The 22,947-nt window shown below is 43.4% G+C and overlaps 1 long non-coding RNA gene across 1 annotated transcript; it reads left to right on the forward strand.

Moving 5' to 3' along the window:
• Positions 1-20,154: 20,154 nt before the first annotated feature.
• LOC132075652 (uncharacterized) lies at positions 20,155-20,801 on the forward strand. The gene is made up of 2 exons (XR_009418800.1): positions 20,155-20,301; positions 20,390-20,801. It is a non-coding gene; the product is annotated as an uncharacterized LOC132075652 (long non-coding RNA).
• Positions 20,802-22,947: the final 2,146 nt, after the last annotated feature.

The following is a 22,947-nucleotide window of genomic DNA, read 5'->3' on the forward strand; positions in this document are numbered from 1 at the left end:
AATTGGTTGATATTTTAGGAATGGAATAATCTGTGGAAGTTGCTTTCTGTAGCATGTGCTGCTAACCCTTTTTTTTTTTCTGTCAGAAAATCCTTTTGAAATTAGACCCAACTGCTTTTCAAGCCAGAAGCATATGTATAAGCATCATCAATCATGCCACTGACTCTTATCACTACTCTATATTCACTTTCTACCTGGTTTGAATTCCTAATTGGCCCTGCTGAGCAACTTAGCGCCCTGAAGAAAGCCGTGGAAGGGAGGTGGGAGAGAATGTTACTTTCCAGCTGGGACTGGGAGGGTTTTCTGCAAATTACACTGATAAAGTCTGTTTCCTGGAGAAAATAGACAAGAAGCAGTTGGCAACAGGGTGAGTAAGAGTTGGATGCAATGGGGTATGATGTACAAAAGTGTGTACAACTGGCTCAATTATCATCTGAGCAGTTGGCCTGGCAGCTGCTTAAATCATGTGTTTCAGGCTCATGTACTGCAACGCAAGCACGCGAGGAGTCACTTGGACAGGAATGGGGTAGATAATTCAGGAGACAAGGCTGGTTTTCTGATTTAATACAGGAGAAGTTCTGGAAAAGGCAGGTGATTTCCTGTGCCACCTAGAGCAGGATTTCTCTTTCTCTGCTTAGGAAATCACTGATGTTCTCCCCACCCTCCAGCTGTCATTTACAGAAATCTCTTTCTCACAGTAAGGTTGTCCCAAGCTGCCTGAAACAGCAAATTGGGTGGGAGCAGCCTCAGGATTGGTGACCCAGGACATGCTGGTGGGTCTAGGCTGTGCCAGGGAATGGGCTGCCTCCTCAGGCAGGGATGGGGGTCTCAGGTACAGCTAACCCAAACGGGGACTGGAGCTACCTCTCCATCTCAGGTGCAGAGTAAGCACCAATAGTTTGCACACAGAGCAGTTATTGCATCGCTTTGCCCCCCCTGCTGCCCCCCACCCTCTTCCCATTAAGCACTCACACATGCTGCTGAAAGCCAGGGCAGCTGTATTCATCTATCAAAGCCTGTCAGCTTGAGAGCATAGGCTCTTCCCATTAATTAAGCAAATGTAATGTGATTAGCTAAGGCTGTAAATGTTTCTAGGCCCATTTAGGAAGCTACAAAACACCAAGCATCACCGTCTCTTGTTTTCATGTGCTTGTGCTATGTGGGATGCTCCTCTGGGGCTAAGACTTTGGCTTTTAAATTTTTGTGTGTGAGAAAAAATAGGGAGATATAATAGAAAGCACAAAAAATGGGTCATGTAGTTCTAAAATTGCTGTTTGAATCTGAAGAAGAAATTAGTTTCTGCACTTTTAAAAGACTTTTGACTACACTTTTTTTTAAATGGATGCAACAATAACTGCTGGAAGCTGAATTTTTGGTAAGAATCATATACCTTATTTAAGTTTTCTACTTGCTTTGATGAAAAATAGATATTACTTAGCAGCTAAGTATCTAAACTGGGGTGCTTTAGGCTGTCAACCTGAAAGTAAACGGAACAGTCAGTGGGAAGTTGCACACAGAATAAGAAAATTCTTGCAGGAAATTTGAGTGTTAGGAATTAGAGCTACTTAAGGATTTAAAGCTGAAGTGGGATGCCTAAATCTAATACTGTGATGCTGAATGCAGCCCTTGCCAGACTTTCAGTGTGTATGAACTCCAAAGGTTTAAAGCTCTCCAGATGTTTACAGTCATTTTGATCTCTGGGTCTCAAAAGTGCTCCCACCCCATCCAGGCTGAGCTGTTCAGGAATGTCATGTGAATCTGCAGCTCTTTGGGATCCAGAAATTTAGCATTTCTTTCCCCAGTTCCTTGCACAGCTCAGCCTGGTAGGCTTGCACTAAGAATACCCCAGACAAAGGGGAGCAGCTTAGACCACCTTGAGCTCCTACAAGCGCTTCCTAGAGGCGGCACCCACACATGGGCCACAGCAAGGAAAGCCCAGTGCCTGATGTTTCACCATCTGTGGGTTCTGTGCCAGCTCTTGCGATCAAAGTCTTGGCACATCGCATACTTTCACGTGGATGTTAAAAAGTCCTCAGGACTCAAATCATGAGAGTCATTTCCTGAAGCTGAGTTCATTTAAATGAACCATTCCATCAGACACTGACATCCTCTCTACAATCTTTTGTAGAGATTAGATTGATCCAATTCCCAACTTTGTTTCCAAAAATCTGGGGCTTTTCCTGCATGGGTGAAGAAGAAGCCACCATCATGGCAGGCAAGGCAAGAGCAGGGATGAAAGCCTGGTAAGTTCTTTCCCAGCAAGGCAAAAAGCTTTAGGGAGCCTGGGATAAGAAGGTGCTCCCTACAGTCTTTATCTCACTGCTCTCACAAACATCCTGGGGGACAAAGGGAGGAAAATGCTCCTTGAAATCACTTGAAAGCTTTCCCTGAAATGGGGCAGCACAGCAAAGAGCTGCTGCTGTCACCAGTCAGGGCCAACAGAGAGCACATGGAGGAGTTTTATCAGTGGCACCTCAGAGCCTGGTGCTTTCTGAGGGATTGCTCCTTTGACTGCCCCAGCCTCTTCCCAGGGAGCATTTCTTAGTGCTGAGGTAGAAATGGAAGGGGGAAGAGGGCTATTGCTCCAATTATCCTCTCATCTTGATGAATGTGTGATTAGATGTGAGATTTGCCCTTATGGGAGGTCTGTGGTGCTTGAGACCAAGACTGGGCACAAGCCCAGTCCCTGTCAGGAGCTGTTCTGCAGCTGGGGCCACAGACACACCTGGGCCCTTCTCTTACAACACATAGCTGCAGTTGCTAGAAAGGCAGCAGCAATGCCACATTTTGTGTGGTTTCCTAATGCTGGGATCAGCAAGAAGCAGGATTCAGAGGAGATTCAAAGACCTCTCATCAAGACAGTGCCTTGCTCCAGGCTTACAGGAGTTTTTGAGTGGAGAAATTTCCCATCTCTCCTGGATCAAAAGTAGAAAAAAGGACTATCAGGCCTATATGGTCAAGGAGCACTTAGAGAATAGGATACAGTGCTGGAGTTTCATGTTTTGGGTCTTCACCTGACTGTTAGCATAACTGAGAGTAAACAGATCTGTTGAAATACTGCAGCATCTCCTGGCAATTGCTGCAGATGTTTTAAACCCACCTAAGGAGCATAGGTTATCCTTTTAATGCTGTTAGACCCAGGCCATCAAAGGTGATTCTAGTGAGTGTAAGACACCATAACATCTCTGAATTAGTAGCTTTCAAAGAAAAACAAGTTATCAGTGTGATTTCTGGGGCTGTGTTAGCACTGGAAGCAACATGGGGAAACCTAAGTGGCATTTGGACGAGATACCCCTGGTGTCCAGGCCTGGCAAAAACCATGGGAGCCTAATAAATGGGATGTTGTGAAACTCTACTAGGTGTCACTCTACTTCTTCAGGCAAGATTCCCTGGAGTGTTACAATGCCCTTAAAAGTCAGTGATGCTTAGATGGCTGAATGCTTTCAGAAATCTGGCTTCCACCTTTCTCAGAAATGGGAAATCTTCCCTATGATTTATGCTATTGAGGCGTAGCCTCTGACAATAATATTAGAAACCTAAATATTTTACTCAGAGGACTCAAAGAGCCTTTTTCATACCTCAGTTGGAGGCTGGCATTCAGTTAATGTTGATGTAATGTCTTTTTTAAAAAGACTGTAATTAAATTTACCGACACAGTCACCAAAGAGCCATTTATAAATTGTATATATAGCTGCAATTCAGCATCTGTTGTGACTATTTCATTGGGTTAGTCCTAACATCACAAGCTAATAATACTAGAAACAGGGATATGGATAATTCACAAAGGACACTGTACTCAGTATATAGCTAACAGTGATTAAGTAGTCTCTGCTCTCAGAAGAAAGATAAGGGCCAAAAAGAATAGGTCCCTCGATAATATCAGGTAATTCTTTTATATGGTCCTTCATGACACAGGTATAAATCACAATAAAACCCATCTGCAGATCTAAGAGGTGAAACCATAAATCCTGCTTTATAAATGAAACCTGCACATCTGATAGTGTACATTGCTCCAGATTTACAGCAGCTGTAAATGATGTACAAAGGTTCACAAACCCATTTGCACTCTCTGGCTGGGGAGAAGGGTGGTGAGATTTTACTGGGGAGGAGAATGTATTGGAAGATGCAATGAGAGGGACCATATGGATATGTGTGTCTCTGTGTGTGTGCGTGTGCAAGTGAGAAATGTGTCTTTTACACAGACTTGCCATATCTTGATTTTACATTTGAGACTCCCTCCTCTGCCCCCAGTTTCTGTAAATTCATGGTGCTGTGTTATGCCTTCCCATTCCCTCCAGGTCTGAGGTTAAATGCAGGTGATGGGGCCAAAGGCTCAGCATTTGCTGCTCACTGGGACAAACTGGGCTCAAATAAAACCTTTCATGCTGGCCAGCAGGCTGTGCCTTTTTTCAGGCTGCAGCTTTGCCTGAAGCAGGTGAAACCCAAGTGATCATTTAAGCAAGTGCAGGGTGATGATGATCCAGCACCTTTCCTGGGTCATGGCCCATCTTCTGGACAAAGCTGGCCAGCTTGTCCAGCTGCTTCTTCTCCTCTGGGCACTGCAGGGTGCATCTCCCCTGGGAGCTCCACCTTCCTCTGACCAAAGAGCTGCCTCTCATCAGCAGCACTGAGCCCCCCTGGGGCCACTCCCCACTGCACCCACAACAGAAACATCTCTGGGGCTGCTCCAGGATGGCAGGTTTGGGATTTTGACTCCTTGTGTCGCTGTAGCTCTCCCATGACTGCATTTCACAGGGCACAGTGTATTTGTCTTTTCTGTTGGCAGCACAAGACATTGTTTGCCTGGTGCTCTTCTGTGGTTTGGCAATGCCAAGCATGGGTTAGAGGCTGACTGGGCACATTTTCTCACCTGTGAAATGTTGTTATTTGGATCCTCTCTCCTTCAGACCGATGCCTCTGCAGGGCTAACAAGAAGTCAAGTATCTGCATCTGCACCTCCCTCACACTCTGCTCCAGCTCAGCAGTTAAACCAAGGCATGATCCAAAATGTGTGACTGATTCTTTCATTGTCATTGTTGGGACTGGGACCTTGGAAATGCCCTGGGTTTCCTATAACATTTGCATTTCACATTCCTTAGGATGTTTTCCCAATGGCACTCTCGGAGTTTGGCTTCATAGAGCCAAAGAAGGGTGGCCTTCCTCACACAGGCTTTTGTCACAAAAGTCATCTCTAACCTTCATTTTTAGCACTTTACTGTGAAGCTCCAGTGCACTTTGCAGCCAAGGTTAGTGTAATCCAGCAGTGCTATCTTCTCTTCCTGTTTTGGTATTACTGCCATCCCAAATTTACATTTCTAAATAAATGAGCCCAGCAGTGTTGCTTCTTTCAGAGCAGTTGGAGCTCCCAGGTGTGAGCTCTTTGTGTTTCCAAGTTTCATCTATGTAAAGTTCAGCACCTCCTGAACAATCAAATACGTTCCTGTGTTTTCCTGTGAAATGCCTCAGGGAATGAATGTAACCAAAATGTCAGTCTGAGGAAGAAGTGTTTCCCAAAGAGTGAACAGAGCATGTAGAAATATGGACTTTGTTTCTCTAGGGGCACCTGCCAGACATCAGACAATGCATATAAAGCTATTTGCAACCTGTCAGCTCCCCAGAAATCTTTCTTTTGAAGCTAGTAAAAGTCTACTTTAATTTATTATAGATTTCTTTATTTTTTTTCCAGTCATACATAAATATAACATTCTAGCTTTTTAACATAGCTTCCTAAGACAATTGTATCCTTGCAGTCCCTCTGTCTGCCTGTGATAATCTGAATTTCTTGTCCATATAAACACATTAGGCAGACAAATGGAGGCTTCCAAGAGAAGTTTCTACAAGCTCAATGTAGAAATCTGTAGCTGGAGAGAAGATAAAGTTATTAATGCCTCAATTGAGGGAAAACTGAGGGCCATCCCTCTGCTTGCTGATGGCTGATTGCCAGCTAGCCCTTCAGCTCAGCCAAATCCCATAATGCCTTTTGACATGGCAAGAGGAAAAATACATGATGGAGGGCAAGGAGGCAGCTGGGAAGTTGGCTTAGAAGTTGTATCATGGAGTGAAAGAAAAAAACAAATGAGAAAGGGAGAGAAAAACGGAGAAAATATCATAGAGAGGTGTGAGGAGCAGGATGTGCTCTTTGGGATGCTCCAGGGAGCAGCAACAAAGAGATGGAATATTGCAGAGGACAGTGCAGGAGCATGGACACAAACTCTCAGTGGGTTTGCTTCTTGTAGAAGACTCATTTCAGTGGTGATGGACCTGTGTTTCCATTGCCTCATTAGCCTCTACCTGGCCTCAAAGCCCAAAAGCAAGCAATGTGCCAGCTGCTTTTAGGCAAACTCTCTCTGAAATCCTGTCCGTGGCTCCTGGAAGGCATTCCTGAGTGCTACCAGGGCTTCTCAGACCCCTCTCCCCTGCTGTGGGCACCTGCTTGATATCTGAAAAAGGTTGTGAAAATGAAGGTAGGATTTTCTTCATTCAGAAGGTTTATAATATATTTGTCACCTTTTCATACTGCCTTATCTCACTTCACTGTTGCTGTAGTGTCCATAACTTGGCCCTTTGTCCAAGTCAGCTGAAAGCTATTGGAATTGTCAAGCAATTCAGAACCAATTACTGATACACACAAAGCTGCTTTCCCACTGCTGTCTTCATCAGTTTTGCTGATATTTGCAGCTAATGGGGACAGAACAACAGAGGGTCTAAATCAGTTGTCTTCCATATTTCCAGAGTTTAAAATACAGGAGGGCTATTAACTGCCCCTTTGTGCCACTTTAGTGATTATTTTATTTCACTTTATTTTGTTCTATTTTATTAGCAAGCACTCCAAATGGCTCACTCTAGGCCAGCAGCTGTGGTCAGGGTTTACCTTGCTGCCTGAGCTCTTGCCAATTGGCCCCTGCAAGGCAAATCTTTGCCCTCATCTTGCTTGCTGGAGTCTCCCTGAAAGGTCCCCATCTTGGGAATGACCTTAATACTTTCAGGAAGTATTTGATAGACTGGTTTTTCACATGGCTCCCCAGCTGGAACACAGGAGCAGCAGGGCTGCTACAAATCCTGTGGTGAATGCTTGAGGGGCAGCAAGGGCAGTGGGGTGGCTCTGATGAGTTAAGTCTCAGTGATATTTCTACTAGATGTTTGTCGTGGTTCCTGGGAGGTAAAGGAGGCAGGAGAAGTGCCTTTAGTGTGTTTTAGAAAACGTGAGGGGCAAGAAGGGCCCTCCCCAGCTGACAGAGCTGGCAGGGCACAGGGCAGGTCCTGGCTGTGTGCCCAGGAGTGGCGCTGCTCCGGACACTGCCAGAGACTGTTTGTGTGAGCTGAGGGGAGCTCCAGGCAAAGCTCTTTTGTTTAGGTGCTGGGCCAAGGTTCTGCTTGAACCAGAGCTGAGGAAAGAGCTTTAACCCCTCCAGCAGGCACCAGCTACAGCCAAGAGGAACCACCAGTGCTCTTGTGGGCTATAAAGCAGGGGGAAGGTGGGCTCTGTGGCCCTGAGGGAGCTGTTAATTCCCAGGGGTGCTCATCTGAACTGCTCTTGCCAGAAATCCAGAGGATAGCATGTGCTGTGCTTTAAGGGCCTCTTACTATTGAAACTTGAAGAGCAGAGCTTCTTGTTTGTCAGTGCAGCAGGGATAACTCAGCTTGGCACCTCTTGGGACTTCTTCACATGAACATTAAGCACATGGTTTAGGACTTCCTCACCTTCCAACCTCTCCTTCCATCCACACACAGTTTGCTGCAGGGAGCAGCTGCTCATGTCCCCCAGACAGCAAAGGACAGTTGGAAGTGAGTTTAATGCTGCTAATCCACTTCAAAGAGAAGCTGTACCTTCTAACCATCCTCCTCCATAACATCTGAGAGCTTTCCTAAATTCTTATTTCCCCTGAAGATTTGTTCACAGCCTTATGGACGTGTTGAGCATCTTAACCCTCCTGGATTTTCAGGGTCTCCCATCTCAAGAACTCAGCTGCCTGATTTCAACAGCCTGACCTGTTGCCTTGTCTCTGTGCCCTGCTTTGATGGATCTGCTCAGCTTGTCCCTGCCTGTTTGGATACTGTGGTTCTTCCTAATATTAGGAGCTGGCCAGAATGGGAGCACAGGACCTGACAGCTGTGGGCACTGTGGCCGTGAAGGAGCAAACAAAGGCTTTTCTGTTTTGGGGGCTGTCAGTCTCCAGGCAGGGAAAGGATCACTTGCTGTTCCCTTCCCCTCCTGTTCCCTAAATGAATACAATACTCCATTTTAAACGTGCAAAACTTACCTTCCCCCACTTCAGCTGAGCATCTGGGAGCTCAAAACGGACTCTACTAGTAAATAAAAAAGAAGCAGCTTGATGAGTTTTATAGCAGTAAAGGGGGGTTAATCACTAAAACGGCTTCTTCTGCTGCCATGGTTCAGATAAATGTGTTTAGCACAGCAAGCAGCCAGGGCACACATTAGAGGCTCGTTCTGCAGCAGAGGAGCAGAGCTGCTCAGCCCATCAGCCCTCCGGGCACAGCCTGTGAACATGGTGGAGACTTCCTGCTGGCTTCAGTGGAGCTGAGATTGTGCTGCAAATAAATATATCTGCTTCCAGAGGGTACAAGAGACAGAACAAACGTGAGAGAGCTTTTCTTGTATCTAGTATGATCTTTTCCGTCTATTTCCTCCATGGATTTCCACAGCATTAAAGCTTCACTAAAAAGAAAGTGATTTAAAAATTGCATTTACCTAGAGCCTCTCACAATATGCAGCCATATTGCCACATAAAATTCATGTGTATTATCAGTTCCTATTGGGAAAAAGCTATCTGGGCTTCAGTTGTGGCATCTATAGCACCTGGGCACAGAAATATCCATTGTGACTCTACCTGTGCAAGCCCTAGATCGAAAGCACCAGCAACTGGTAGCCAGTACCAGCTGACTGTTTGCAGCCCAGAGCCAAAGATAATTCAGGATAATTTTGTTAGTCTGGATGCAGGACTTAGAATATGTTAAATGAGTGGCTGTAATCTGTATTTGTTCACACAGCAGCTTGAGCAGGGAATGGGAAGCCAAGGAGGGAAATGGGTATCACCTTCCAGGCAGGAGGGGAAATGCATAAAGGCTCAGTGTAATCATTGGAGTCTAGAGATTGGCTAAAACTTTAGGGGGGAACCTTTGAAATAAAGGTTTACCTAAATAAATAAAGCTTTACCTAATGCCAACAACAGGTTGGACATAAAAAACCCTCACGTTTTTTATGTCCAGCCTGTTGTTGGCATTAGGTAAAGCTGTTGGTAAATTATTGGTAACCAAATTTTGGAAGTATTGCATTCCATTAGCATATTGCCACAAACTCTTCAAAAGCAGTTTTATGGGGTAGAGAGAAAAATGCAAGACAGATTTCTATTTCCTGAGTGAATAACTACAACAACTCCTCCAGAACAAATACTTGCATAGATGGCTAAAGGATTTGATTTCTGACATTTCATGTGCAGCAGTGGTACTCACTCCTGCACAGCAGACTCACTGTTCATGAGCCTCATAAACACAGCAGAAACTCATCATGTTTTGGTGCTTATTGGCTTTGGTACTGGCTTTTTGCTGCTATGTTATTTATCAATTTTTCTGGCAAACTCTCACCTAAAACCCATTAAGATGCAAGAAATCATTAACCTGTGATTCTCATCTCTTGTCAGTTCACCAGGAGACAGCCACCACAGCCCCTTTCCTACAGCATGCGGCTCACTTGGGAGGCTTTCCAACTAACCCTGGAGATCTCACCAAACCTGCACAGGTGGCTGTCAGACAGCCACACCACCTTCCCCTTCTTCACAGAAAGCAGTAAATGAAATCTCCACTTACTGACTGTAGCAGACAAGCCATTTCAGGTGCATGTGGAAGAGAAAAGCCATTTGGTGGGTTTTCACTTCAGCAAAAAGCTCTCGCTTTTTGCTGCATCCCTCAGCTCAGCTCCCAAGCCCTGCACAAGCCTTCCCTCATCCCCTCCTCTCACAGTGCCAGTAATGAGCTGGGAGATGCTGTGTGTATCTGCTCTCAGAGCAGCTCTCCAGGCTGGTGGGAGCTGACAGATTGGTTGCTCTGAGATATTTCCAAAAGAGGGAAAAAACAGGAGCCTCTCAACCCACTGCAAGTCCCTTGTTCTGGCTGCATTGGTAAGGCAACGTGCTTAAATGAAGCAGGGGAAGCAAATGAAGTAAGGGGAAGGGTTAGGTTAAAGTAGGTCTCAAATCAGAGTCCTCAAGGCAAATTTTTGTGTAATCTAAGTTTCTATTATCTTCCCCAATTGCTCAGCTGTTGCCCAATTTACAAGGGGAGCAGACCCAAACAAATGATAATCAGAAAAATCTTGGGAACTTTTCCAGGAATCAGTGTTTCTCTTTTAGCCATGGCATTCAGATTTTGTTTTTCTTCATTTACCATTTGGTTGAGAGGAGTAGGCATGTCCCAGCAACTGGCACTGAAATGGGAAGGCCTTGTGTCTGTGCTTGAACTCCTCACTGTTTCTTGCAGAAGGCTGCTGACACTGTTGGGTGCCCAGGGGGTCTCTCAGAGCTGCTCTCACTCAGGGCTGGTGCTGCTCCTTCGTGGTGAGGCACCCTGACCCTGCCCACACTGCTGCTGCTGCTTCCCTCTTCTCTGTGCTGTGGCTTTTCCACATATCCAAGGTTTCCCCAGTTTGTCTCTTCCCAGCACTTTCCCTGGCCTCAGGTTAACCCCTGCACTGCCAGGATCCCTAGATTGCTGATGAAGGAGGAGCTTTAAAGATTCCATGTCCCCACTGAGTGCTTTGCCTTCAGTCTCAACTAATTTGAAGTGGATATGGAGCTATTACAGCCCAGAAAAAAGGTTGTGAGTGGGGAAGGGGACTTGAAGAACAAAATATCAAAACACTGTGCCTTTGTAGCCCTGGGAAATACAGAGATGTCACAACTCTTTGGGAACAGTATTATGCCACTGACAAAAGCTATTTCAGCTTCTCTTTCTTATTTTTTAATGATATTAAATAGCATTCACTCTCTCTCCTCAGGGCACATTCTGGATAATTCGTATCTCACTGTAAACCAGAAGCATTTCCACTAATCTCAGCAAAGACTGACTCAGTGGAAAGTAGGATTTTTAACCAGATAATTAGGGCATGAAAAATAGGGTGGTCGTAAGGCTTCAAAATTTTTCTCCAATATTTTTGCAATAATCTCTCTGCAAAGGTGAACATGCAACAAAGGAACCTGCTTTAATAATTAACTCAACCCTCCCCTGTGTAAAAACTATGCTGATATCTAAATTAAACAACCAACAGTCACTCTTGGAGTGGCTACTTTGTTACACTGATATTTGTGATGATAAAAACATGGTCAATTTCAACACCTTGCAGTGCTCCTCACTGGCAGAGATTTGATGGTGCCTTTTATAATGACAATACAAAACACCAGAGTGCTCAGTTTTTAGCCATGTTACCATTTGAAAACAGTCTTATGTAATAACACTGTCACCCACATCCTTCTTCTCCCAGTCCTATCACTGTCAGCTGTATCACACAAATTTAAAAAAGCTGACAGGGGAGGAAAATAGAATCTGAAATGTTGTGCAGTGCCCACCTATTTCATTAAATAAGGAGAGAAGACAAATGCTATTAAGGACCTCAGCTTGTCGTGCAGGGTGAAGGGAAGGCTGGGATGGAGATTCCCCTTCCTAGATCTAGGAGGGTCCATGCTGGAACTCTGCCTGTACATGAACCCTCAGGAACAACATGTCTGTGGTTTCATTTCAGCTCAGGCTTTGATGTCTCTGTGCATGGCTTTCTTCCCACCCCATTTAACATTTTAGTTGAGAAGGCATCCTCCTAATGTGGGCTATAATATCTATTATTTCCACAGACCACTGATGGGACCACGAACAAGTGAGTGTGTTCATCTGGGTTTCTGTTCCTCCACTTTCCTCCCCTGTCAGCAGCAGCAACTCCTTCCTCCTTTTCCTACCCCAGAGAAGCATAAACACCATGGACATTGTGGGCAACCCTCATTTACCACCTCTGTTCACCCCAATCCCAAATGTATTTCTATGCTTACAACAGAAATACTCCAAACACTTTCAGTGCAGGTCACCTCCTACAAGATAAAGTGTCTGAACAAGTGTGAGCATCCTTGCACAGACCCTGTTGTCCAAGCAGGTCCATGCATTTGCTATGGACCTTTGGGGACCTGTCCTTTACAGAGCAAGTGCATTTTGTATGATGCTCACACAGCAGCATTTCACACTTCCTCCTCCATCCCCACATTAGTTAGCTCAGGTTGGTAATTCACCATTGCTTGGACATCTGGCACTACAGTCAAAGCAGGATCTCACTTACTGAGGCTGCAAGGCAAGCACATCTGTGTTTCCCTACAGCTTTGCCACCTCATCATGTTTCGCAGCACAAAGTTCATTGCTGCCCCCATGACAAGGCTCTTCTGCTACTGAGGGAATGGGGGAATGGTTTCCCACCAGGAATGCTCTGGCAGCAAAGCCTGTCCAAGAAGTTTGTCTGAGTTCAAGCTCCCACCTACAGGTGCTTCATCCCATTCAGGTGTGCTAACTTAACTTTTTCCTGTGGTTATGCCCTCAAACTTTTTTTTTAAGTGAATTTGCTTCTGGGAAACTGTAATGTAGCATGTCACAGAGACTCAACTACTCTTGCCAAGCAAGTAAGAGTTCCTCTTACACTACACTATAAAATACTAATGTACACACAGTGAAGCCTGGACTTTAAAAATAATTACCACCACCACAAAAAAAAAAAAAAAAAAAAAAAAAAAAAAAAAAAAAAAAAAAAAAAACCCACAAGGAAAAAAAAACAATTTGGTATCATTTTGTATGTTTTGGATGGACAAAAGGCTGATCAAACTTTAAACTTCTATTAAATTAGGGTTTACTGCTATGTTGCTACTAAATTAGGGTTTATTCCCATGCTTCCTACTCTACAATAAAATATATTTATTTCCAGACCAGAATGTGCACACAGGAACTTACTCTGCCAAGCACAGAATGAATCAGAGGGATATGAGAGGATCTAAGGACTCGGCTCAACTTTTCCCACTGTGCCCATTCACAGCTGCATTCAGTGGCACTAAGTCACAAAACAGATGTCCAGCAGCCCTTCGACACCTGACCCTGCCCCAGGAATTCTGTGGTCATTGCCCCCAAAAAAACAAATCCTTCACAGAAGTACAAGAAAGTCAGTGCAGGAATGAGGACACAGATAAAGCAGTTCTGTATCTGAAATGTGATTTGTTGAGATGTCATCTCTTTTGATCTCTTTTGTTGGAAATGAAATTATTATTTCAGCAATAACTGCTCTATCATGCTGTACATATATTAAAAAACTAACAAAAGCTAAAACCTTGAAATTATATAAGAAAAACAAAGCTAGAAAAATTTTAAACTTCCACCATTACCAGTCTCTCTTGGGATCTAGATGATTTTATTTCCATCATCTTCCCCAACCATGCTATGTATTATTTCAGTCAACTTGATGTTGAGCAGTGTGGTTTCCTACCCTTTAGGAGCAGGCTCTTACATTTGCTTTATAATTGTCAGTTGCTGCTTTGTGTTTTTCCTGCTTTTCATATTATCTGCTGCTCATGCTTTGGATTTCTTTCCCTCTCTTTGTTCCCAAATGCTGCAAGTACAAAGCAGGTATCTGTAAACTTACAGCCATTCCTTCATTTACAGAGCAGGCACCAACACATCTCTGAGATCTGTCTGCACGCATCTGAGGAAAAATCAATTCCAGACATACTGTATCAATTTCAGCTCTATGTACGAACTGGCAGCGTTTAAATCTCTTAGCTTTTTACATCTTGAATCAACTCTGCCTTTCTCTTGCATAGATACAAAGGTAGAATAATCTTCCTAACTTTGAGGGAGTTTAATTCAAGGGTACATCTGTCTAAAGAAATTAAATATTTGTTTCTCCCAATTCATACATTTTCTGAGGAAGGGGGAAGATGCAATCACTTGATTTTGATACTTCTAGGGACCATCAGCTAATTTTACCTTAGTCCCACATTCTCTGAAGGAATCACAATGGCATAAAAGCTTAATCTTGTTCTCATTCAAGTCAATAAAAAATTCCCATTGGTTCAAATTAGAGCATGAGTGATCCTGAAATGAGTCAGAATTGCACAAGCCAATATTCATTGGGCTAGGCCTAAAGAATCTCCTTTAAACCACATATTCACTGAAGTTCCTCATGTGCAAAAGCACTGGTTTACCAAGTGAGGCCCCAAACCCTGACTCATTGAATTCCCACTGCAGTACTCTAAATATTACCTAGGAATTTAGAGATTTGTTCTTTCACCTTACAGCACCATCACTTTTTTTCCTTCCCTAAGTCTTCTCCTCTGCAAGGCCCTTCACTTTGCCCTGTGCCTTTATAGAAACAGCAAAAGCAATAAACTTTTGTTTCCCTCTACAAACATTATGTAGCTGCTTAATTATTAAAATGTCTGTGTTGTTTCACTGGAGGGAAAAAGTCAAGCTCTGCATGTTTTAATTGTTTGTTTTCTTCTCAGTTTCCTTGGCATAGGTTTATTTTTTTTATAAAAGCTTAAGCAAACATTTCTTCAGGCTCAGCATTCAAAAAGTTCCTGGTGAATTAAACCAGTTGAGACTCACCAACCTGAATCTTTCCATGCAGACATGATGAGGGAGGTGATTTCATTTTATGGTAAGATGTCTGCAGGACATCTATTAATCTCTGGAAGTGAAAGAATACAGCTGGCCTTTTAAACCCCAAGAGTTACAGCCAAAGACATTCTTGAATCTGTAGCTGAGCTACAGGCAGTGTATTGCAGAGGGGGTTTTCTAGTCAAGATGTAGCTGATGCTGTAATAAACTGTGGTTCACAAGATCTTTGTGGCTGCCAGGCCCTCACATGGGGCATCCAGCACAGCAGCAGCTGTGCAGAGAGGCTGTGCAGGCACAGCTTGCCACAGCACTCCTCACAGCAGTGACACATGACATGGCTCCTGTCTGGAGAAACAGCCTCCTGTCAAAGAGCTCAGGCTCTACCTCTTGCCCCACATCACTCCGGCCCATGCTGGGAGCTTCCTGCAGGAGCTGCAGGCAGGAGAGAGCTCTCACTTCCCTCTCTTTATGAAAATTGTCATCACTAAGGTTTAAGATCCCTTTCTCTTTGCCTTTTCAAGGCCCCTCAGGCTCAGCTCCAGCAGATGGGCAGCACAAACGTGGTGATTCCAGCATAGCTGAAGCCAGCATATGCAGGGGATTTGAGTGTGCTTCATGGATCCAGTCCAAATGTCAGCCAGCCTGGGAGGGGTTCCAGCCACAAATGAGTTCAGGACAAATGGCCAAAGTCTTTTTTCAGCCTGGAGAAAGTTGGCTTTGCGAAACATGCCCAGTGAAACCTGCACATATGGTAGCTTTAGCTGCAGAGGACTTCATGTGCATAATCCGCCTTCCCGCACTTCTGTCGCTGACAGCTGGGAGGTCACTATAATTATCCTGAATTTGGATGCTGAGCAGCACTCAGCACTTGTCTGTTTAGGGGAAGAGAGAAAATCTGTTTGCAAATGGCTTGTAGCTTAATGCCTTCAAAGTGTGCCTGCCCCTTCTCCTTTCTAAGGACTGTGCACTGGGAGATCAGGGAGAGGATTAATGGAGTGGGTACTCATCCACTCGAGGTTTTGTTAAAGCTAAGTCACAAAACCCGATTAGTCGTTGGGATGTCCAGGCAGGATTAGTTTAGGATTGGAAATAGGCTGGTAAAGAAATGCTGGGTGTGTTTCTCCTCCTCCTCTGTCAGTGCTGTGAGAAGATTTCGTGCATGTGGGATGTGGTGTGATCAAGTGGCTAGTCCATGAGGGAGGCTCTCAGCAGCAAGTGGAATAAGACGTTACTCTCTAAGCTGCAAGGAAAAAGAGAAGGGAGGTCATTTTGTTCTCTCTCTGCAATGTTTACCTGCTATTTTATCAGAACTGCAGAATCCTTCTCTATTAAAAAATTATCTGTACTCTTATCTTAGACTCTTGATGAAGCTGGAAAATTTTTAATCAGAGAGATGCACTTAAGGGGTTATACAGTTTCTCAGTTTTTTTCATGGCAGCTAAGTCCTGTTCTGTTATTTATCAAGTAATACCCAAAAGGTATTTAAAGAAGCCCAGAAGGATCCAAATTTAAGGCCAAGAAGACAGCAGAATTGTCCTGATCCTCCATTCTAGAGACAGAGCACATCATCCTGTGTGCACTACTCAGGTTTTAGCAATGCAAATTTTTCAGGATCAAGAATCTTTTGGGACGGTGGCAATCAGAGTGGGATGTGCACAGGGTGAACTTCCAAGTATGTTCCTCAAAACCACATTTTTGTGTCAGTCCTTCCCTTGGAGTAGAGTAGGCTGGAGGACCTAAGGGGATGGACACTACAGGTCAGAAGCACCGTGGTGTTTCACAGGCAACTCCCAGCATGGGAATTTGTACAAGGACCTCCTGTACCTGGGACTTTCTCCAAATAACAATTAGACTTTCCAGGAAAGTACCCACAAAAGCATGATGTCATGACTTCTGTGAGAGAACACGGCACTCTCTGCTTCAGAAACTGGCCTTAAAATGTACAGTGCCTTCAGACAAAGAGAACTGGGGCTTCCTGCCTGTGTTTAACTCTGCTCCCATGCATAGTTACCCACTGTCCTTCAAATGGATAACATTACCTGCTCTCAGCTATGCAGGTGTACTGTGCAAGCAAGGAACCATAACACAGAGCAGCAGGATGGCATCAGAAGGAGGGGTTTTTCATTTTTGACTTATTTATGACCCATATAGCTAATTTAAGTGATTTGTATAATTCTGTTTAGACAGAATGTGTTGATGTTTTGCTCTCTTAAACCCAGAGGGCATTTTTAGGATATCTAATATGCTATTCCAATGCTTTCAATACTAGTTCTTGAATGAACTTTCTGATCACAGAATCATTGAATGGTTTGGGTTGAGAGAGACCTTAAAGATCATCTCTTTCCAACCCTTCCACCTTCTACTAGACCAGGCTGCTCAGAGCCCACATCCAACCTGGCCTTGAATACTTCTAGGGATGGGGCATCCACAGCTTCTCTGGGCAACATGTTCCAGTGCCTCACCACCCTCACAGTGAAGAATTTATATCTAATCTAAACCTGTGCATTCATCTGTCAAACAGAGGTATTTCCCATAAAATCGAAAGAGGTACAAAACTGGAAAGAACAGATCTGTAGTGAGCTATTGTTTGTACTTGAGAGGAGAGGAGACTTTCTGGGTTAGCACAAAGCTTTAGAAAACAGAGGCCTGAAACACAGCTCTCTGCTCTGATATCTTCCTGCAACATCCCCTGCAGGAAAGTATCATTTATGAAGCATTGAGCTTGCAAGTTAAATGAGCCATGTTGTGTGATCTGTGCATTCAAGAACGGGCTCACTTCTTACATGATATGTGAGATGCTGCAGGCTGCTCTTAGAGAAGCGAGTGACACTCCTGGACCAAGATGATTCAGTGTTTCTGCTTTCCAGGTCCTGCTATTGTGCAGATATTAAAAGATGGAAGAGGCACAGCATACATTGTTTGTTGTGCACTGCAGGGAATCTCTTCCCAGTCATGCAGCCAAGTTTGAAGTTAAATTCAAATGAAAACAATTCATCTCAATGAAGATAAATTCAAGTTTGCAAAAGATATTTCCCAGAGAGTGCAACTGAGACAGATGATTTCCTCATCATCTTTGGAAGGAGAAGGTCACTTGGGAAGAGGTGAGTGAAAATTAGTCAAGAGTGCCTGTCCAACAGCCCTTCACAAGGAACTGGATCAGATTCAGCTTTGGAGGATGAAAAATAGCAAGAGATGGGCATTCTGTCAGCTGCCCTTTCTCCCTTTCTTTGGTACCAAGCTTAAGCCTTTCTCCTAAGAAAAATTACCAGATAGAAAACTCTGTGGACTCCTCCAAATACTTTAATTCTTTCAGTGCATAAGGTGCTGCCACTGGGGGTGTCAATATGAAACCACCCCTGGAGAACTGACAGGGCTAAGCCCATGCTGCTTTCTGCCAGCTTGTGATCCACTCCACTCTCTCATCACATGCACCATCAATGCCCATGCCAAAGCAGACAAATGCCTCTCACTCACTAGCTGGGAAGTGCAGGGACATCTTTTCCTGTTGTCTCGACCATAAAGCACAGGGGAATGTGCCAAGGATTACCTGGCCTGCTGGTGCTTTTTCCAGCAGTGCCATGTGAAACCCTCCAAGAGGTGGAAGGTAAGAATGACCTCTTGCAACTGCTGCCTGTTTTTGGAATGGTGGTGCCCAGGGCTGGCTGGCAGCTGATGGAAAAGCAGAAGGTGCTGCAGGGAAGGGGCACAGGTAAAATGCCAGGGGTCAGCTGGAAGAGGGAGGTGGCTATGTGTGCATTAAGGGTGAGTAAAATGGGAGAACTCATTAAATCATTGTTAAGGCTTTTCCCCTTGAACAGACATTCCTCAAGCAGACGAAATGGAGGTGGAATTTGGGATGAGCTTTGAAACCATTCTTATCCATAATAATGCAACAATAACCAATAATCCTATTACTTGTGCTTCCCCCCATGGTGATCTTACTTGGCACACTGACTTTTTGGAGCCTTGTGTCCAATATTATCTAAACAGTGTTTAGGGCTCTGAACACATTTGGTTGTTGCACAAAGTCCCCAGCTACTTTAAGCTAGTATTAATTCAAGACCAGCATAAGGAAGGATTGAAGACAGTCTCTTTCTCAAAAGAAAAGATCTCTTGGACAAGTCTAAGCAGATCACTCTTCTGCTTAGAAAAAGCGAGTAAACCCCAGGTTACTGAAGAGCACATGCAGCCCTAGTGACCTCCTGGGAAAGATTGTGAATTGAGACTCAGCTGTGTGTTGTTAATCCAAAAGTGATTATGTCAACAAAAGTGCACTTATTTTTTTTCTCCACTGCTTTTCTGAAAATCTCTTATAATATTTACCTTGGTTTGAGATAGCATTTGATAGCATCTAGCAGCTGAACAACCTTGATTGGCACCTCTGATTACAAGAAACTAGATGGTGGGAAACCTGAAATTTAGCTTTATTTGCTTTAGAGTACTTATTCTTTTTATGTTTGATCCAAAGCCCACTGGAGTCCAAATGAAAGTTTCCATTTCTTTAGGTTTTAGTTCAATATCTTTGCCAAAAGTCATTTAGTCACAGACTGACTACTAGCATATGGAATCAAAACCAATCTTACAAAGAGATGTTAAACAGTGTTTGTGGACAGCAGGGGCTCAGCACAGACTTTCACACTGGAGAAGGAAGCTCTCTAGGTCACTCCTGAGGTACTTTGGCAGGATAAAGAGTGGTACCACGAGCACTTAAAGGTTGTGTTGTCCATCTGGCACAATTTGGCCAGACAGATTGATTCTTCAATGACCTCAATGCAGCAAACTTCCCCCTAACAAACCCTGATTCTGTTATTTCTTGTCTGGACCTAGAGTTACTTGAGAATGCAGATTGTTAGAGCTTAGACATGTAGTCTCTGAAAAACAAACCTGCAGGCAGGTTTTGTTACAGCCATTTAAATGGATTAACTCTAATACAGACAAAGTTGGTTACTCTATTTATTTCCCCCTGCCCTGTTTTCATGCATATTATCTTACTTCCTGCAATCCCAATGGCATAGAAATCAAGCATCTCCTCATTAAAATTCAGAGCTAATAATTTTGGCATCCTCTGTGCAATAAGCAGCTTTATTTCAGATTGCACATAGCCTACATTTTGTACCATAGACAGCTTTACAGAGTAAAGCAAGATATAATGGCCAAATAAAAGATGAAGGAGCAGGTTGAACCTTTCAGGCACAGAGCTTTTTGGCTAGAAGGTCTGCCAGGACTACATTGTCCTTGTGGTCATTATCAGAACAGGGTTTTTAGGTTTAGGGTTTTTATTAGACTTTTCCCAACACTAACAACAGTATACACACAATTGAGATCTTGATTTTTGTGTAAAATGGCTAACTAGTACTGTTCGCATCTTTAGAAATGGTCCTTAATGCTTGTAAATTTGCAGGTTAGAAAGGAAACAAGACTCAGGTGCCCTGGATCATGAGATGAATCAATTAACCTGGAGTATATTTAAGGGGGAGAGAGAAGTTGCTAATGAATGAAGTCTGTTTTAGGGAGAAGGTGTGTTTCTGTTTGGTCATTGTATTGGGTTGGTTTTTTTTTTCCTCCCTATGTTGCTGGGTTTTCTGCAAATGAAGCTTTTTGCACTGCTCCTGACTTACTGCATTACTGAGGATAGGCTTGGACAACAAACAGGTTTGTCAATTTTTTTTCATTTTTAAATTTTTTTTGGTCTGCACTATGGTTTCTGTCTGTGCCTTTCCACGTAAATTTTTCATTCCAGTTCTTCCTTTGCATGGAGCAAAAACCAGTACCTGAATGGTCTCCAAGAGTACTCAGGAACAGTCTTCCTGTCCTGTAACTGGATGGAATGTTGACATCTGTGTGCAGAAAATCATGGTATCAGAGGGATCTGTAAGCTTTAGTCAGCTCTTGCTGGTTAGAGTGCTGTTTTGCAAGTTCTCCTAAATGTAAATCTGTTAACTTTGAGTGAGTAAATAATGGGATAGAAACAGATACGTTTATTATAATTCTTTTCTGGTTTTGAGCTGTGGACACCATGACTCCTCACCTGGTTCTTAGATGTTGTCCCTCATCTGTGAAGTTGCTCTCTGTAAACCACTTTGGCTATCTATAGCACTTGATATGGCTGTTCCTGACTTTGTTTTTAGCACTAAATTATCTATGACAAGCTATCCACTGAGTAGTTATCATATTATGTGTTAAGTTTTCCTTTGTTTTTATGGGTAATGTGGACTGCTCCTTCAAATGCAGCTTCTAGGTTTTTGATTGACTCTCCAGTTTGCCAGGTCCCATGTGATTCTCCAGATGCAATTGTGCAATCAGTCACTGTTATCAGTTCCAGATTAGCAGGGAGATTGGTTTGCATTCATCAGAAGTATTCTTGTCATTTACCAACTTCTGTTTCAGAATGTGGATTATTGGTTATCCCTGTGTCTTCCCTTGTGACATACAAATGTAAGCTCCAGTGCTAATAGCCTCTTGCAGGTGTGGCCTAACAACCACAGGTCCCTGCCTTGCATATTCTTTGTCATAGAGTTTCATACTTGTTCATCTGCACCGAGCATTTTATCCTTACCACAGTCCACTTTCTCAATCCTCTGTTTATATTTTAAGGTGAAGAATGCCTTCAGCTGGGGAAAAACAATTATTTCTACTTTGGGTTTTATTAATAAATTGTTAAGAGGCTTGAAGAGACTGTAACACTACTGACACAAACAACAGACTTTGAAACAAAACTGGTTTCTGCAAGCCAATGCACATCCCCTTTTGTAGGATGCTGGATGGGTTGAAGTTTGTCTCTGGGTTTTCATGGTTATTTCTCCTTATGCAGAGTTATTTGTGGGATGTGAAAAAATCCAGAAAGGTTATTGTTTTATACTATGAATATGCTTTATCACTTTAAATGATACGGAACCTGTGGTCCTTCACTTTACAATACTGAGATCTGGATGATTTTAGTTTTGGGCAACTCTTGGAAGACAGCATAAAAATTTGTTGTGGTGGGACTGTGGGTGGCAATTACATCAGCTGTGTAGATCTTCAGTGCTTATTTTAAAAGGTACTCACATCATCTTTCTTTAGAGCTTACTTTCACAGATTGGGATGCTCATGCTGCAAGCCAGCTATAGGAAATTGTGTGTAGCCTGCACTTCATTAGCCATCACCAGCAATACATAATTGGAGTGGCAGTAGATGTACAAATGAACTTGATATTATGGTATCTGGATTTCACTTTAGCAACTATCCTGAAAAAGCTATTGACCCAGAAAGCTAGTATTTGATTAGAGATGCTCATAAACCATGTAAACAAACCTATCTCTTTCAAAACAAATTTAGTGCTTAAACAGGAACGAGTCTCTCTGGGTGATACTGCTTTCTTTAGACCTTTTATCTGAGAGAGGATCTCTTCAAAACTTAATTCATTTGCAAGCACACGTGAGCTGACCCAGTTATATGTAAAGATGCAATATGTGCAGTCTGAAATACAGCTCAAAAAGTTTCATCAAGTACTGGAAGATCCTTAAGTGACTGATGCAATAGAAAACATGGACTGTTCAGTGGCCGAACAGGTTTCCCAAGAAGAGAGTGTGGGATCAGACCCTTCCCTCCTACACGCTGCCATACCACAGTGCTAAAGCAGACAGATTTCACCTGGTTTGCAGGGTGGTTGGTTATGGAGAACAGCTTTGGTTTACTGTAGCTGCTCTCTGCTTCACACACTCTGTGTAAGACATGATCAGCTCCCACTCAGAAGCTGTTATTTTTCTCCTGTTACACATGCTGTCCAAGAAAAAAGCTGCGTGCTACAGCTATATGTGATCCCATCTTCTCATGGTGACCTTTTCTTAAGTGTTTTAAAGTAAGACCTCTGAGGGGAAAAAAACTAGGTACCACTTTGAGAATGGGTAAAAATCTGTAGGCAGGTATCTTTGAATTAGAAACCCAACAGATTGGGCCCGAGTCTCCAGCTCCCCACCAAAGCACTGGGCAATCAGTCGGGTAACATAGAGAAAATGCTGGATTTCCAGTGCCAAAGAAAATTATTTCTGCATTAACAGAATGTGTCTTTTGTTACTGTTTATCAGCATGAGTCTCCTTTTCCTAGACAGTAAAAATGTGGATCTGAGCTTCGGTAATAACACTGAATATGAAAAGTCTTAAACAGATTGAATTAATAGGAACCCAGTGTTCCAGATAGATCTCACTTTAACGTTCATCTTGCATTTTCTCATAATTTAATTCTGTTATTTCTAGTGACAACTCTTGCCTAGAACTGGGATGTCTTTACAACTTGAGGCAGAGTGGAATCTCTTGTCT

Source organism: Ammospiza nelsoni, chromosome 7 (genome assembly GCF_027579445.1).
Source record: "Ammospiza nelsoni isolate bAmmNel1 chromosome 7, bAmmNel1.pri, whole genome shotgun sequence".
Classification (NCBI taxonomy): Eukaryota; Metazoa; Chordata; class Aves; order Passeriformes; family Passerellidae; genus Ammospiza; species Ammospiza nelsoni.